This window comes from Pieris rapae, chromosome 6 (assembly GCF_905147795.1).
Source record: "Pieris rapae chromosome 6, ilPieRapa1.1, whole genome shotgun sequence".
NCBI lineage: Eukaryota > Metazoa > Arthropoda > Insecta > Lepidoptera > Pieridae > Pieris > Pieris rapae.
The window spans coordinates 10,370,126-10,389,536 of record NC_059514.1 but is presented as its reverse complement, the minus strand read 5'-3'; the positions used below and the strand labels follow the sequence as shown (position 1 = coordinate 10,389,536).

General features: G+C 32.8%; 1 protein-coding gene across 4 annotated transcripts in view; it reads left to right on the top strand.

Annotated features, from left to right (window-relative positions):
* LOC110991626 (protein PALS1) overlaps positions 1 to 19,411 on the top strand; it is a 77,180-nt gene that overhangs the window by 16,294 nt on the left and 41,475 nt on the right. The gene's annotated exons all lie outside the window — the stretch shown is intronic.

Here is a 19,411-nt window from a genome sequence, read left to right as displayed (position 1 = left end):
TATGAATAATATATATTATGATATTGTATGGTAATTTTTAATACCTACCCATTCCTAATTACTTCCTAGCTTGAAACTATTCCAGAACCAGATTAAATATACAATGACCTACCCATATAAATATCAACCTAATGATTAAAACAATTTTAATGTATTAAAAACAAATAACTTTCTCGTTCATGGCTAGTTTAATATAATCTAAAGAATTTCATTAATGTAGAAAGCACTTATGGAATCGCCCGAAGCATTACGCCATCCTTAAATGAAGCCTGGGCCATAATAGTTTTATGTATGGTATATTAAGTATACAATTAACTCTCGACCGCTTTAAAGCTTATATAAAAGTTAAATAAGAGGTATTAGTAGTACTTACATCACCTTCGTGGGTCTTTTACTTTCTTTTTTTTTTGGGTAGGATTTATGCGTGGCAGAAGTCATGGTGGTATTGTGGTATTCGCGTTTCGCGTCAGGAATAGGCTCAGCTGTTACGTGCCTCCGCCCTTTGGCGAGCTGAAGGCATCTTCAGGTTTTAGTGGGTAGGTTTTATGTTTGAATCCCACGCAATACCTACTGCAGTTAAATAACGCAGGGAAATTCGTAAAAGCATTTGCTGACGTTAAAAAAAACCCTCGTGGGTGTGAATTTTTTTTAAAGATGACCTGACCTACGGAAAATCCAAAAATGTCAGTGATTGTCTATGGACACCAATTTTAGTGGGTGAGTTGCCAGCCTTTGATGGACTACACATATTTGTTTTAACAATTGGAGGTCGTTTCTCCCAGAATGTCCCCCGGGAGGCTAATAGGAGGTGATGGAAAGATTATTAGGCCCATTTCCCTATTATATAGAAACCAAATAGTTAATTTGTGTCAAGGACAATTTTTATTCTAGACTTAATCAACGAATCACATAAGCTTTTATGATGCTCTAAAATATAATGGTGTATTGATTTACGCATCTACGCACAAGTCTCCAATGAGTCTGGATATTGGTACTATGTGTGGAACATGGTGTATTGGTTGCAGCTCCTTACAAACGTTGTGTAAAACAAACAATTTCGCGATAAAAAAGAGTGGCGCAGAGATTTGATAACTGGCAGTAAATGTAAAATTCGAAGTGTTTTATGTATATCTCTTAAGTGTACATTTTGTTACCTTCGAGTGAGCCTTCTGGCAATGTAAGTATTCCTGGGTGGCGGAATCACAACTGACACATTTCTTTATTTTTTTATCACTTAACATCAGGTGAGCCTCCTGCCGGTTTACCTCCTATTACATAAAAAAAAATGAAAATTGGTACGTTTGTATAAATAACTGAAGACGGAATATGTAGGTTAGTATGAATATAATATGTATGTTTACTTTTATCACATCACCCTGATGGCTTGAAGTCTTCAACCGTCCACAAAACATGTTATTTACTCCCACTGGGGTGTGTTCCCTAAGAGATACGACCTTCATTTGTTTAAAAAAGGCAATGTTTATACTCCTCACTCTAAGGTCGGCAGCGCACCCTTTTGGGCATCCTGATTATCTTATATAAAAATCGGTAGGGCTGACCGTTATATGTCAAAATCGCTTTGCATATGAAACATACGAAAGTCATAATCAAGTCTGTTTCTGAATCTTACCCTGGCTCCAAAGCACGATGCGTGTACGCCCAAGCAGCAGAAAAACATATATTCCATAGTATCTATTCGATATAACATATTGCTCATAGTTAAATTTTAAAATACCAAGTTGCTCTAAGTTTTTTTTATTCACGAAAAATTTAGATGACATAAAAAGTTGAGAATGACGTATGAAATATGAATGTATATGGCAAGAGGACGTTGAGGTATTTGCCTCCGTGGCTAATAAATGGACTACCCAGTCAGTTATTAGTACCAACATAAAAGTAAGTTGAAAAACTGCGCATTTGTCGGCTTCCTAACAAGACTGCTATGGTTACATTTTATACAAACCACAGCGGTTTTCTAATGAAGCATTGTCATTTTATTATATTATTCTATAAATTAGTTATAAGATAGACACTGACAAAATAACATAAGAAAGATGAATCTCCGTTTTAAAAACAGCGGGTATAAATGTAAAATAAAAAAGCTAATTTGTATTCTAACAAACGATGCACAAAGTAATTAAATATTTTTCTCACTATCCGCTTTACACTTGAAAACTTTCATACTAAAAGCTTTTAACTTAAAGTTTTTGCATTTATAAATTGAGAGCTTAAGTGATTTCAACATGTGTATGTACTTGGCGCTTTGTGAAGATTTTGAAGCTGTATTGTCGATATTTTATAAGCTAACGGAATTAATTACAGTCGTGAGAAAATAAGATTCTTTATTTTGTCTATTATTCAACTGTTGATAGAGAACTAGACCTTTTGAGTTATAAAACTAGTACAGTGAATAAGTGCAGGTGTATACTACAAAATGATCATGAAACAAATTCAGAAATCTGAGGCCAAGACCTAAAGAGGTTGTAGCGACACTGATTTATTATTTTTGTATACCACAATACTCGGACACACGAGCATACAAAAACATGACTACTACACTAAGACTATAAATTAACATTAACTTACTTTCAGGTATTCACGAGTATTGTAGAAAATAAAGTCACATAATAATATAAGCCATAATTAGGCTAGATTGTAATTCATGTGAAGTCGTACTCTCTTTTGTGACCTTTTTTTTAATACGAGGGGCAATCGATCTAACGTGACGCCCAAGAAAGGCAGACACTGAAATTAAACTGTCGAAATTCAGTAGTCCTTATTGTATTGAAGCGCGCATTTGAAACAAGAGTATTTTCGATAAAATACTATAAATGTGTGAATAGTATATATACATTGAGCAGTGTTGGCCTAGCTTCAGCATGCGAGTCTCATCTCTGAGGTCATAGGTTCGATCCGCAGCTGTGCACCAATGGACTTTTGGCCAATGTGCGCATTTAAAATTAGCTCGAAGAGTAAATGAAAAGATCGTAAGGAACTCGGTTTGGTAAACCTTAAAAGTCGACGGCTTGTGTCGTATACAGGAAGCTGATCATCTACTTGTCTATTAGATTGATTTGAAATGATCATGAAACAGATACATAAATCTGAGGCCTAGACTTAAAAAGATGGTAGCGCTATTGATTTATTTTATTTTATAGTACTTATATAGTTTTTAACGTATTTTACAAAAATGTTTTGTGTGATTTAGAAAAATATACTTTAATATTATATCCCGTCTTGTTTTTTACGGCATTTTTTAGATTTTATCTTAAAACGTACATTCACGCTGTGTCTAAATTTATCAACAAAAAATCAAAACATTTACGAAATCGTGTTTCAAAGTCGTGACGTCATTGATTTTTACCTGACGTTTCGGGAATCACCTTCACGTGGAATGTTGGTTTTTTTGTGGGTTCGGTATGGTCATTGTTCATTCCGTGAGAACATTTATGTTTTCCTGGTAACATTTTGTTTGTACTCTTCTTAGCCGCTTCTTCAAACGTGCAAATTTGTACCTTGTGAACGTGGATTTGAATCCCGACTGCGTCTAAATAGCCCTTAACAACAACAACAAGCCTTAATGTTTAAAACTTAATTATAATCTTTGAAGTTTTATTTATATGGATCCCAAAAAAATAACAAAACAGTAGGTAAAATACAATGTAACATTTAGGGGCCATCTTGCCTTGTGAGGTTTTGGTTTCTCCACCGTTGGACATAGGTCTCCTCCATTCAGCTACACTGGTGTCTGTCGTGGTCCAGGCGTGGCCAGATGACTTTGCGTCACTGGGTTTAATTCGCTGTATTATTATATTGTTATTGGATATTCTAAGATTTTTCAGTTTTGAACAAGATAAAATTTCTTGAGTGATTCTTGTACTAGTAGGTTCAGTCTTGACTTTTATCTTTTGCATTTATTAGCCCTTAGTCGTGTCAAAAGCATCAACAATGCGTGTGCAACACAAGATCAATGAAAAAAGAAAATGTAAAATGCTTTTTTTTTTAACTATATAAAAATATCACCATACCTAAGACTACAGTGGCCTTGTTCTTTTAACAACAAAAGGAAAATAAGCTTCAAAAATTGCTGTATAATCTTTACTTTAGAAATCTCTACATTGATGCTCTATCTCTTTCCTCTCACATAATATAAATAGAGACAGCGACACGGTCCTTTTCAAAGTGCTTTCTTCACATTCCTTTCCCGATTAGGGTCTGGTTTACGATAATTCTGTAAACAATGTCTTATCGGTCGCACTTCTGCTTGAATAGCTGAACCGTTACTCACTCAAACTAGGTTAAAATAACTTTAAGCACACGAATATTAATATAGCATTCAAAATTCTGTTCCAAGTTCTAACTTTGAAACCAATAACGATTATTAACTCAATGTTAACTGCCTGGGAATGCAAGCAAAATACCTAAATGACTTATAAGTAAACGTATATACACTAATTTTATATAATACGCTATCGCGGAATATGCTTAAAAGGAGTATTAAGATTTTACACACATGTACTCGTACCTACCCACACTTTCACACCAACACACACACAGCACAGCTGAATTAGGTATCAGTTAAATTTATTTAATTTTTCTCTTACATTCGTAAATGTTTAAAGCTTTTCATATATATTATATTAGTATAATTGCTTTTGTGATGTAATTTTTGTTAGCTGTAGACTCACGAAATAAATAGAGGAGAGATTTAATTGTTTGTTTGTTTGCTTAATATTGCACCAATTTAAAGTTATTTCACCATTCCTACATTATTTCTGAACGTAAGCTATAAAAAAAATCTGATACGAATGGGATATGGGATATATGAAACGCTGCAGAAACAATTGACTGTGGAACTTATTGATGTACATACTACAGTTTTACATGGTACCTAAAACCTTCTCGTCTTATGGCGCTATCCCAACACGAATTGCTGTGTCAGTAGAGCACTGAAGTGCGCCGGCCCGTAATAACAATTAATTTTGTTAAAATTTTTAAAGGGATTAAGTAGTAGGCTAAATATTAAATATATCGTGTAATTTCAAAATCATGTTCTATATAAATTTTCGTGTGTCAAGTGTCAAGAAATAGCTTATTTTAGATTTTTGTTCTATCGAGCGATGTTATTTAAATCGTGTCAACTCAACTCCACCATGTATTTTTTTCCATTTGCCCTGCTTTAAGAAACGATGACAAAAAATGGAAAGAAACAATGTACTTTTTTGGAGTTTGACGACCTTAAATATTTGTGGCAAAGTTTGGTCGAAGTTGGTCCCAGCAGGTTGCTACACAGTTACAAGAAACATTACACTTAGTGTCAGGTGTCTGGTAAGAGGAGAGGTTCTCAAGCTACGAGATATCGACGCCATCTTGATACCCCAGAGATAGCGGGAATCAGTCTCAATATACTAGTTTATAAACTTATAGAGATTTGTATGTCGATATTAAATTTATGAACTTTTTCGCATGGCGCAACAGGTGTCTCAGACACACAACTTTTATGTTCTGCAAGAGATTTTTCAACATTCTAACTCATGACAGAACCTTATCCTTATCCTACCGTGCGACGATACCACCACATCTCAAATGCTACTAAGCGCTGGCTGGTATCTTCTTTAATTGTCCAAGCTTCACAGCCGTACAGAACAATTGGCCTTATGGAACAGGAGAACTCGGAGTCGGAGTTTTATGGTCAAGTGACAGCAGCATAAAACTTTCCGGGTTATCAGTACTTATATTATATTGTTGTACATATACGTTAGTTATTTCATATCTTCGACGATAATATGTCTGTGAGTTAGTTTGAAAATATGTAAAAAAAGTACATCCATAATATCACAGACGACATGAGGCAGATTTTTCATATTACAGCAAGAAGCATAATCGAACTATTGTGAGTTCAGTTCGAAACGCCCACTCGATGCCTCTCAAGTCTAATGTTCGTTAATTTATGTATTGTACTAACGGTGCATGAAGTGTAAGACGTCTTCGTGAATTGCTTGAAGAGAAATACTTCCTTTGAAGGAATGTTACTTCCTTCAAAGGAAGTATTTCTCTTTCCCAATTCTTTACAACAATTCTAGTTTTCCTTACGCAATAATAAACACTAATAGTTATGAGTCAGTGCCTCGTTAAATAACTATTTACTATGGCGTCACCGATTATTATCATTAATTGCAAAGGAAAAGCTAAGAATATCTTAAAGATACTTGTAGCATATATTAGTTTTTTTTTAATTTGTATTATATCATAGTTTACTTGCAATAAAGAAATAGAATCCCTGTCCAAATATGATTTTTTATCTTGTGATCACCTATAAGATGGCAAAAGTGCATAGATAGCAATGGTATATTTATTAAGTGATCCGCCTTCTGCGCCTGAAATTCGCCGTTGACTTGTTGGGTCTAAAGGCTGCCTGGACGATGTTCATTCTCTGCACGAGCGAGTGCTATAACGCACATAGAGAGTCCATTGGTGCACAGCCGGGGATCGAACCTACGAAATCAGAGATGAGATTCGCTCTCAGAAGACATGGCAACACGTTGTATACCATAACTATGATTATTTATAAAACGACTATCCAAGTCAAACTTCCACTTAATTCTGTACTTCTGAGATTAGGAAGTTCAATTAAATGCTTCAGCTTTATAATATCAGAATAAAATCTATGGTTTAGTCCAAACTGATAGATGTTCTTTTTAACGCCCGCATGTAGATTACTCTCGTGCGAGAAATAGTTTCACCATGTCTGATTTACACGACACTGATAACTATTTTGCCATACTTTCTAATATGTATTTGTCATTTGTCAAATTGTATTTTTATATTATATTCACTCAAGTATTTACTGTTATAAAACGTAGTTTAGGCTATCTTTTACACCATAGACTAAAACTGCTTTACCAATTATTAACATTATATTGTATGTATTAATTGTATAATAGATTAATTAAATTAGGAAACGCTTACTAAATCATTCAAAGCTAATCATATCATTCGTAATAATCATCTACTTAAAAATATTTAACGGATAATAAAATGTAAATTGAGTGTTAAATACTTTGACAGTGCTCATGACGAGAATGGTACTGGAGATTTAGAAATTTTTAAAGTGTGACTAATTCACAGCCCTTGTCTCTACAATTCAACAATTTCGTTGAACATGCAAGCTGTCTCTCTAGGCTTCGGCCTACTCAGCCTGCTGTTAAATCTGCCACTGGATACGAATACACATGCATTTTGTTTATTTTTAACTATTAATTAAGTTTCTATTGTAAATATTCATAGCTTGAACTGGGCACTACATCGGTTTCCAGTGAGAGTCTACTGTACATTCTACTAAAATACCTTCGTCTTAGTGTATGAAATATCTTAACGTGTCTGTTCAACAGAAATAAGAAACTATACTCCATATCTCACGTATGTGCAATCATAACACGTTTAAAATTACAAAGGTATTTTGTCTATCATTAAATAACACTTGTCTAAAACTTGTTTTGTTTGTTATACGGTAAAAAATAGGTTTAATTTAAATGAATTGTCGTTATTAGCTTTTCAGACACCAAATTTAAACTCCTTTCTGGGTATTTAATGTTTAAGCAATATTAAATAAAACAAATTTTGAGAAGTTAATTCATTTACTCATTTATAAATATTTGCAGTTATTTGAAATGTAAAATATTTAAGTATATATATAATATACGTCTGTATAATATTTTGTGTAACGAGTGCTAAATCGAAAGAGTTTTCTTTTTAATAATATAAGAAATATAAATGTCACTGAGAAACTAGTAATCATTTTGTAAACATTTATTTAAAATTGAGGTCAACAAGTGAAAAGTTTAAAAAACAGAAAATATGCCAGCGCCTTTTCTCAGATCTAGCAGAATATACACAAATTAATTTTATTTGTCAATCCGTAAGAGTATATTCACTGACGCGATAATTTATAACATTAATATCATGGCTATGTCACATTTTTGAAAGTGGTCGGGTGAATAGAGCTCGTTAAATGACACTTTTTTAAGCATCTTTAGATAGCTGTCTGAACTTCGTTTAGCCTTAATGTGATTATTACGTACCCTACCTCTTTCGCTACATACCAACAGCCTAAAACAAACAAAAAAAATGACCAAGGACAGGCTGTAAAATAGAAATTAACCAGTTGGTCGATTAGTACCTACGACCTGTAAGTACATAAAGACTATTATTATTACAAGTTACGTAGGAATAATGTTGTTTTAATCGTTTTTTAATTTCTTTGTTACAAACACAAATTCTTAATGTTTGACATATTAATCTTTTCTACAAAATAACTAAGGCTCCTTTTCTGTATCGTCGTTGGTATAAGAGAACTACGATTCGTAAATAGTTAAGATATTGAAACAATGCGTAATAGGATGAAGTCAGTGTAGAGGTATTTTTGGTATATGATAAACCCATTTTTTATCTGGTGCAAATAATTGTACATACAAAGCCTTATTAACTTCCCACGCGGCGCGCCTGTGGGTGTGTCTCATCAATGGCTGCCATTGAAATTCTCTTTACTGTCTCTAAATTATTGTACCGCGATGGTTCCTCTTTTTGTATAGTATTTGTATGGTAAATTCAATGTTACTACTGTATAATATGTATATATGTGGATCCGTAAAAATTTAACTATTAAATGGAAAATTTTGTTTTATCATATACTCGTAGTCAGTACTAATATTTCCTTCTCTTTCATTTTCTGTTCTAACCCGACTTTTCCCACGTGGATGACTTGGACTATAAAACAAGTTATGAACCTGGAAAAATGGATATTATATGTTGATTACACATTTTTTTACAAATCGAATTAAAAGCTATAATATCAAAATATGCCTGATTTTGGCTTAAGAAACTAGATAAAATACTTAAAACAATCCAAGTTAAAAAACTAAAATTGAATTAAGTTTGAAAACCTTTAAACGCAGTACTTAAAAGTCTGGAAAATTAAAAAAAATACAGACAAAAGATAAATTGATTTCCATCAATTTTCGTCATTCGTCACAAATATCTAGATAAAACTGTTTGAATTAAATTGTGAACCAGTCATATTCTCCAGGTATGACTGGTTCACAGTAGTGTTTAAAATTTCAGTTTGACCTATAAACTACACTACTAATATAGTCTGCCTATAAATAAATCTAGACTAGACTGATAGTTAGCTCAAAATAACATTCAGTCCATATTCATCCAGTTATTTGATCATGGACTATTTATATAAACCAGTATAGCTTTTCTAAGTATTTGTATAGATTTTATAAGCATTTATATATAGTTTTTAAAAGTATGTGTAGGTTCTAGAATAAATATATATTTAGCTATCGAATCGGACGAATCCATAAAAAATATTTCCTATTATTATTATTGATGTGGATTTATTATAAAATTTTCTTAAAATTATAATGAAGCCTATTTTAATCGTGTACTAGTTGCGGCTTTGAACAAAAAAAAATCTCTTCGTTATTAAAAAAGAATTTCAATTCATTCCTTGGGTTTCAAAGTAAATATAAAATTATTCTTGTTATTGACATTTATAAGTGTACAATGTACATGTTAACTGTAACTGTTGTGTTGTGCATAAGATAGATTGCGCTTGAATCAACAATCTTATTTAGCATAATCTGATAGGAGAATGAGTGTGCCTTATTGATTTCGAGTGACGTATAAATCACTGTCAATGTAATCTGTTAATCACTTACATAATGTAAGAACAATGAACGTTAAGAAATGGTGAAAGTTATCTAACTGGTATATGTAATGAATGAAAGTTTTTAGCCTCGAAAGTCGTAAATCGTGAATAATTTTATCATACAATGTCTATAATATATAATATTTTCATGTATTGTTCTATAAAGCTCCTCGTGTATAATTTGATGGTTTCTCCGGTTTGGTTTTAACTTCATCCCATATGAAGTACAATATAAGATATAAGATATTTTTAATAATAATTTTAATTATGTAACACATACTGTTAGACACATACTGTATTCTATTTTCAGCAGAAGAAACATCTTTTTCGACTGAATTATTACACAATTTTTGTTAAATAAATTGTCTCTATACAAAGACACAGTTTAATATTACGGTCTAATCTAAGATTAATGAATAATAAATAAACTAGTCTCATTTACTTAAAGCATGTTTAACATAAGAAAGTGTCCAATACACTACTTACAGTCTATATTAAAGGGAAGACTCACTGTTCTTCTTCTGTTTTTCTCGTTCTTTATTCACTTACCACTGTTTGGCACTTAAGATTTCACGTTAGCTAACACTAATTCACTAACTAGAAAGAACTAATTGTCTGTAATGTATAAATGGCTGTGTTAATTTTGTTGTACCATAGATCCTTTAATATCTTACACAAAACAAGAAAAGCCCACCTATATATATAAACTCACCTATAAAAATGCTTCTTATGTTTGGTTTACCCAAACCAAAACATTTAAAAACCTTTTTACGAATGAAATCAAAAGGCTATAGAAGTGCACTTTTATGGCTTCAGAGACTGGGTAAAAAATAAAACAATACCTGTTACAAAACAGAATTTCAAATAAGTTAGTTATTTTTTTGTTAAAACGTAATAAAAGCCGGAACCCCTGTAAAGTTAGCGGTTCGTGGTTAGTTAAGAGTTGTGCGAGCCTTCTGTGGCTGCCTTTTGACTTTCTTCATATTACGTCTCCTATTTCAACTTTAATTTTTATGATTTCTTTAAAGTGTATATATACTTGTACAAATAAATTGTTTATAAACAAATGCAAATATATAATACCAAAATCGTTGGGTACGCTACCAGCTGGTAGTTAGTTTCTAGTTAGATCTAGATTAGATAGATAGATAGTTTCTTCATAATCCTGTCAAATATCTGAGATTTATCGAAACAGCAAGTAATAATAGGAAAAATACAAGGAATTTATAATACAGTAGCTGTTGGTGTAGGTGTATCAATGAAATTGAATTATACCTCAGTAAAGGTATTTAGTTACAAGATGCCCGCAGTTAATTTAGACGACGCTCTGGGCCTAATTACTGTTTATTAGGGTCGCCGTTCAACTTTATAGTTCACTGATTTCTGGACGGTGTTGTTGAAGGGCAAATTATATATGTATTCTTAGCATAATTATATTTTGGTAACACTACAGTAAATCTTATTTATATCAAACATAATCCTACAGGTAACATAACTTATATACAAATAACAATTGTAGGTAACATATATCCCCAAAATACTAATCATATACATATATGAAGTAGCATGATACATGAATGGGCATATACAAAAATCTTAATATTTACGAAAGAAAAACATCCATAAAAAATATTAAATACAGCTAATATGTGGGATGTGCTCATGATGAAATTTAGCGCTATGGATGTTCTTAATATTTCTTTTAGCCATATTCCACCTAAGATTAAACAAATCAAGGCTTAAACATCGATCAGGGTCTAGACTGCGCGATACAAAACTGAGTTTTAGTTGATGTTGATGTTAGGAACGTTCTATAATTAAACCACATTTTAATAATTACATGAATCTAAACTTTGTTTAAAAATACGCCCAACTTCCTTGATGTGTATAAAATCTAAGCTAGGTAAATAGCGTGAGTAATGTAAGAATAAACTAAGAACATTTAATTTTACATACATGTATATGGAACTTTTTGGAACTCGCTAATGACGGTAGCAAAGGGAATGAAAATCATAGTCATAAATGATTTTTTAAATTATACTTCTTTTGGTACGTTGGAGAAAAATGAAAAGTAAATTTTTACGATGTGCGCGCACATCAATTTCGTTGTTTTCTATTGTGAGTGTCGTTTTTTCTACAAACGTAGAATAAGGCGAAAGATAAAGATTTTCATCTTGTTACGCCAAAGAAGTGTAACGCGTGTTTTTTTTTTAAGTAATCGAGTGTTTCCCGTAGGAGCTACTAAGCTATGTAGTAATTATTAATGCATTATCATTTTAATATTTTAAATTTATATTAAAAATACATATAACCCTCTTTGGAATACCCTTCTTCCATCTTTGAATGCTACAAGCATTATACTAATTAGATTATGTCAATCACACAGTAGTTATTGATTTTAACCGGAGAACAGAAGCCGTACTTAATCAAGTGTACGATGGAGTGGATAATTGTTAACCACTGAAGAAAAAAAGGTTTTATAATGCATGACTGTTTTTATATGGATGATATTTCTACTGTAATATCTAATGTAATTTTTATTAAGGCTTTCTGTTACGTAGCTGTTGGTGATTTACATTGTTCGATTTTCAAATGAAACGGTTCTTCTCTCTACAGATTAAAAATTTGTTTTATAGTCTATAAGTACAGTCAAAATCTGTTATAATGACATTGAATGGACTACTCATAATTGGTCGTAAAAGCGATAGTCGTTATTATTAAGAACCTAATACACTAGAATTCAACCGAGAGCCTTGATTTTCGTCAATATAACCGGTATGTTGTTCTAAACGATGTCGTGGGCGCTTTGACTGCACGTGTGTCGTAGTATTAATTATTAAAAGTCTATTCATATTATGTTGAATTGGGTGTTGTATCAAAATTACATTGTATACGTTAGAATCAGCTGTGTTAAGACAGAGAAGGCTCGCCCTGTCTCTTACGCACGGATGTGACGTTAACGTGATCAGATCGCCCGCTTCCGTTAAACCTGTTATACTTGTTTTGGGTTTGCCATTCAGGCTTTTGTTTGTAAACCGGCGAATGCATTGTTCAAACATTTTGAATATATTAGGCATCGTATACACGGTCACCTGTACTCAGCCTTATGGAGTGCCTATGCGTTGTAATATTTTGATTTCGTTACTTTTGATATTTAATTCAAACAAATAAAAATATTTTTTTAATATTGGTAACTAGGTACCCAAATTAAGCAAGAAGAGCTGTCATAGTACTTTCCACCACTGTTTTTATCGTCAAGTGTTTGGTTTTAAAGTTACTACAACCATTTATACCATGCCTATCTTTGAGCATCATGCTTGTTTATATGCACGCTTAGCGATGTGTACTTGAAATATAAATAAAATAAATTAACTATTATTATATTTATTGGTTTTTTTATAAAGATTTTTTTTTAATTTTATTATTATTTATAATTTGTTTTATAAAGATGTCATTAAAACATTAAAGTCATAAAATAGTTAATAAATTTTAGGCTAGGGTTCTTTAAGAAAACAGCGTACTAATACTTAAAAAGGTTGGCAACGTACTCGCGAGCCCTCTGGCATTGGGTGGTCCATTTTCCCCCTGTTCTATTATAATAAAAATCTATTTATAAACTTGGCGTTTATAATGGGAGGCTTATACCCCGCATAAAATACTCGCGTCACGTGGTTGCAGCACAACTTTCATATTGAATAAGTTTTCCTCGGAAAAGTTTTATTATACCCGGATGTCGAAAATACCGATTAAACGGCTAACTATATGTGACGGTGACTTTGTTTTCTCTGTGTATAAATTAATACGGTGTATATAAATAAATAATTAAGCTTATTAAAAGGTTAGATTAGACATTTTCACAAGTCAAAGTCAAAAATCATTTATTCATATAGGTAATATAATGGACACTTAAAAACATCAAAGTTCCAAATCAAGGGCGTAGAACGAAAGAAAAGAACTGGCAATGAAATCACCGCCACTCTTTTTAATCGCCATCGTTTTTTTCTTGTTTTACGAAACGTTTCACATGACATCTTAAGTAATAAATAATAATAAAATAAATTAAAACCAAAGATTTGTCTGAGATTGTCAAAGATCCTCTATCTGCATGGTGAAATAGGAGCATGCACTTACATTCTCTTGGGAACAACACGCAAATACACAGTCGAAATAACTAAAATAAACACAAAGTATTAAATGCTTACGTTAACCATCAGCGGTCTTTTATTTACATGTTTTATTTATTTATAGAATCATAGAAATATTTGACAAACTTTAATTCCACCAGATTTATCAAAGTAGTAGTCGAAGTAACGAAGTCGTGGACATCCCTAATGGTGTTATATAACCGATCAAAAGCTTACGAAATATGAAATATAACAAACGTGAGAAGGACTCGAGAACAGTTTTGTCCAACACAATGTCCATTGTTGGAGGACTTTATAGATATGAATGTTACAATGTTTGATAAAATCTGGACCAGAAACATTGACAAAGTATTGTATAGTCTATATTTGTATTTGAAACACGTTTTCAGTATTATCAAAAAATGTTAATGGAAAACAGGAAAAAAATATGAATTGAGATCTAAAGAAAATACGCACAATAAACAACAAACAAAGAATCAGGATTATCTAAACAATATTTATAAAGAAACAAAAAATATCTGAAATAGAAAAACCAAGAAAACTTAAATTATAAACATTATATACTTATTTATTCATTTATGTAATAATATTAAAAAATGACTTATATTTCTAGATATCTGTGTCCCCTTTTTGTCAAAGTCTTTCTCCAAATCCCGCCATTAGTCGCCAGCTATTTCCTTAATCTGGTCTTGCTTATCTTTTCTGTTTCTTCCGTTTTTTGTACCTTGGGCAACTGTTTCATACTTTCTTGCACAACGTGTTCCTCTTGCCATGTTCACCGCCCATTTCCACTTAAATTTATTTAATATCATTGTGACATCTGTATATGATATAACAGTAATACGATCAATTAATTTAACCTGATTTTTTCTTGAATTTTAATTCATTAAAGACGACATTATGTCGTATTGCAGCTCTCCAATTCGTTGCTTGCAGCAACTACACACGTATATTGCAGAGTTCAGTTCAGTTAGCAGTTAGTAAGAAGCTAAGCCATTCATTGATAACGGAATTTATAAAACAATGAACATTATTGAACACATCACACATTGTTGGATATCACGTCAATTGAATCATGAACAGTATAGGGCTGCCAATGTTCATCTCAAGGGTAATCTTAACAAAGGGTACGTGATTTATATATACACACAAACTACAAGTAGAAAGTATAATTTTAAATAATTTTTTAAACCCTTAAGCCCTACCACTACCTTAAAGGCCGGCAACGCACTTAAGTGTTTTTTTAAAACAGAGGGAAAACGGGCAGAATGGTCCTTTGGACACTCAGTCTAGAGGCGGTGTTTTATATGGTGTAATATTTAACTTTAAGTATTCTTGTTCCTTAAAAAGCGCGAGAAAAGCCTACAATATTTGCCATCGATGTCCCAGAAATAAGCTAGTATTCAATTTCCATAAGTACACTAATAAAAGGAATATTTTGTTTTCCAAATACTCATTGTACTGTTTTTAGAACTTTCTTTTTATCACAGCGTAAACACAAAAGTGCTATTAGGTTGGTTTAGTTTTTAAGAGGGCATTTCTAGTGCGTGGTTTGACTCTCATCCCTGTGGTCGTCGGTTCGATCCCCAGATGTGCTTTCTTTCTATATGCGAATTTAGCAATCGCTCATATTTTAATCTTAAAAAAATGATCATGAAACCGATTCAGAAATCTGAGATCCCAGATCTAAAGAGGTTGTAGCGCCACTGGTTACATTTCTTTATCGGTATCAAAAACTTATTGATGTAAGGCAACCCTATAGAAAGCCTGGTTTATATTCGCTTCTCGTAGCCCTGAGACTATTGTTGCATTGTTAGCTGAAGCTATATTGACATTAGTCGAGAATCTAGGTGGTTATAACAATGAGGACTTTCACTTAATTCTTAATAACCGTGTAAAATTTAGAAGGTTCATTCAATAGTACAAGTGAAATTGTTTATATGAAAACCCAAAAGCCTAAATGCACAAATGTATGTTCAATTCCGCAGTCATCTGGAGGAAAAACCAAACTCCAATGTAGGGCTAAGCAATATTTCACTGTATTAGACTAAAGTGCGAGTCTCATATGGAATACTCTGGGCTGGTGCACCAAATTCTTCCTTTTGACCAAATCAACGAAGTGCTTATCGAATTGTCAATCCCCAACTAATCGGCTTGTGTACTATGGTTAGTGCTTTGAAGAATCGTTTGGGTTGATACCACTAAAGGAGCCTTGGTTCCACACCGTAAGAGCCGTATCAATTCCAAATTTCATCAACATGACCTTGATGGCTGGAAGTCTACCACAGTCCGTTTCACAGGGCATTTTCTTTTGCAAACTAGCGAACTCTGGTATGAGGCAGAATGTACTCTTCTCTCAAAGGCCGGCAACGCACCCACTAAATATTGGTGCCTACGGGCTGCGATGCCTGCCGGGCATCTCATAACCAAAAAATTCTCGAGTGTTTTTTTTTTGCTAAAATTATATTTTTTGACATTAGGTACTACGAAAAACCTGATTTACAGAATCACTGTCTATTTCAATGATTCAATTCAAATATTTTCCTGTTGATATCTAGCATGGCGCTGTGTATTAAAACACATTGCTCAGGCGATAACACCGATTTGATAACATGTAAAACAAAACCTAATTAGCATAGTTTGTTCGACATATAGTGATAATGGTAATTGTGTGTATTTTTAGAAACTATGTTTAGGTCGTAAAAGACGTGATTACTACAGATTTCACTTTTTGTAACGTATGCATGCACTCATCGATGGCCTTTTGGGCCTGGGATTCAGATTTATGTGCCGTGATCATTTCTAATAGGTGATCAACATTCTAAGCCGATTATAACGATGTTTTCCTTCAACCGTCGAGAGTGTTAAATGCGCACATAGACAGAAAGTTGATTAATGCACAGCCGGGGCTCGAACCTACGACCAAGGATGAGAGTCGTTCAGAGAAGCTACTAGTCCGACTGCTCATTCTTAACACATGACTATTTTAAGTAAAGTATAAATGATTAATTACAAGTAATACAGTACTGGAACTAGGTACCAAGCTACCAGCTAGATTCAATAAAAATGCATAAAAATTCTTAAAAAGCTTGCAATGGACTCGCGAGCACTGAGCATTGAGTCTCCATGAGTGATATCAATAAATGACCCTCCTACCCAACACCCCTTGTTCTGAGTTTTCTAATTGGTTTTATACAAAAAAAGGCGCCCTCAATTTTACGTATGTATGGTATTTCCTACCTTATTATCTATTATAAAATATCACTAACAAATGTATAGAAAGTCTAGTTTAACAATACCACTTATCTACACTTCAAAAAAATATTACATTATTTTACCCATACTAAGAGTACGCGATATTAACATTATAACGCATTTTCTCCGGGATTGTAACCAGTTACCTCTTCGTAGATTCTTGATTTATGGAGCTAACAGGTTGTCAAGTGAGTTTTAAATAGAGTTCTAAAGCGGAAGTGACAATGCTACCTGTAGCAGGTACCTGACCTAATTCGGCCTTTGTCAAGCGATACTTACTCGAGCGTCAATCGCCTATTTATAGGTTCGATGTAGGGGAAATTTGTATCGGATATGTTTAAGTGTTTCGTGTGTTTCGGGTTATTTTATGGAATTTGATTTACAGTGAAAATTATGCGATGAATCGTTTATGACGATATTTAATAACATTTCACACTTGCCTTTTAACTTCAATATAAAGGTCTAATAGCGATACAGATTGCGATGGTCACTAAATATTCGTCGCGTTGATGACGGAAGCTTTGGACCATGCACTTAAAGAGTCTCCTGACCAGTTGCTTCATCATAAAAACACCAGAAGCAAGGCTTCTATTGCCTTGAAATTACTTTTAGAGATTTTTAAGTAATAATTTTGAACAGAGAACTACAAAAACCAACTGACCTACATTACAGTTTTTTGTTTAAAAATCAGAAATTAACCAGTGTTTAAATATGAAAATTTCATTCAGTTTCCTACCATTGTGTCACTACGGTTTTATTTTACGTATCTACATACGCTGACAAAATTGGAATGCTGGTGGAAAATGGTCCCAAAGCAGAGGTGACAGCGACTTATCTTTTATTATATTAAGCTAAAGTAGATTAATATGTACTATAATATGTATTAATGATTATTATATTTCTAAATAAAAGGGTCTTATTTGGTGATTACATCAACAGTGAATATTTACCTTTTTACACATATTACCCACACATTGTCTATGCTTGATTCCTACAAAAAAAAATAGGTTTATGTCATCTTATTTTTGACAGCTTTGGTTACTTCCTCTTGTCAGCAAGAGTAAGCTAAGTAAATCTGCTTACGTAATACTTTTATGGTCACCTAGGACCCATGACCTACCTAGATAGGTACACTATATAATATGTTTGCTTTTATTTCGTGTGTATGTGTAAATTTTTTATTGGAGATTCTTGGTCACTTTTTGTGTGTTTTGTAAATACATAAATAAAAATAAAATATAATTTAAATGTCTTATGTGTTCATAATTTTCGTAATTCGCTAACTCGTATGCCTTAAATGAAAATCGTGTTCATTCCATCAGCTTCCCAAGCGGCAATAAATGTAAGCCGGGCGGTATTAGGCTGTAATCATTCGCTTCGTTTGACAATATTCGAGCTAGACCTTTACGAATACTCTGCAAATCCTTCGACGAAAATGGATTTTAAGCTAGACTTTGTTATTGGCATTAAAAATGTCGGAATTAAAACCGATTTCATTAGAGGATATGAGAAGGTAAACTTCGCAGATTTAGAACTATCACTCCCTATGCCAAAATACAATATGTTTTTAATATACAGGATTAATAGGATATCGGGTTCAGTTAAAAATATCTCGTGCGCTAACTTTATTTGGCCACAGAGAAGGGTGCGTTAATGTTTATTACACTGGGGGATTAGTTAAGATGCCTTAACACTCCTGGCATGTTGAAAGTCGAAAACTAAATTTGTATAAAAATTTGTCGACACGAACTGTCATATTAATAGAAATTTAATTTTCGACTCTCTATATACAGTACTATTAACCCATCGGTTACTCTTAGACTAAACAAAAAAATGTAAAGGAATTTAAGTTACAAAAATATATTTCTTTGTAAAAAAATTTAATGTAGATATATTCTTGTCATATGCTTAATTTGTGGGCTAAGATTGAATGGACATAGCGTGAATAAATTGACGCAACCTGTTACACATGGACAAAGTTACAGTGTGGAACACGATGGACAAATTTAAAATTCTAAACCGTTACATAAAGCGGTGAGCACACTGCATGACTTCACGCGTCGTCGCGCCCTTCGCTCCACGCTAACCTTGGGCCATCTTGCATTCTGTATATAAATATATTATTTACACTGGAAAATTATTTAACGTTTAAGTTTAATTCGATTGTATGTAAGGGACAGACAAGTAAATTAAAGTTTTGCTAAACTGTCATTACAATACGAATATTCTGTCCAAAAATATATTTTGACTGCTGGAAGATTCGTATGTAGATAATTTTTGTGCAGTCATAAGTTGA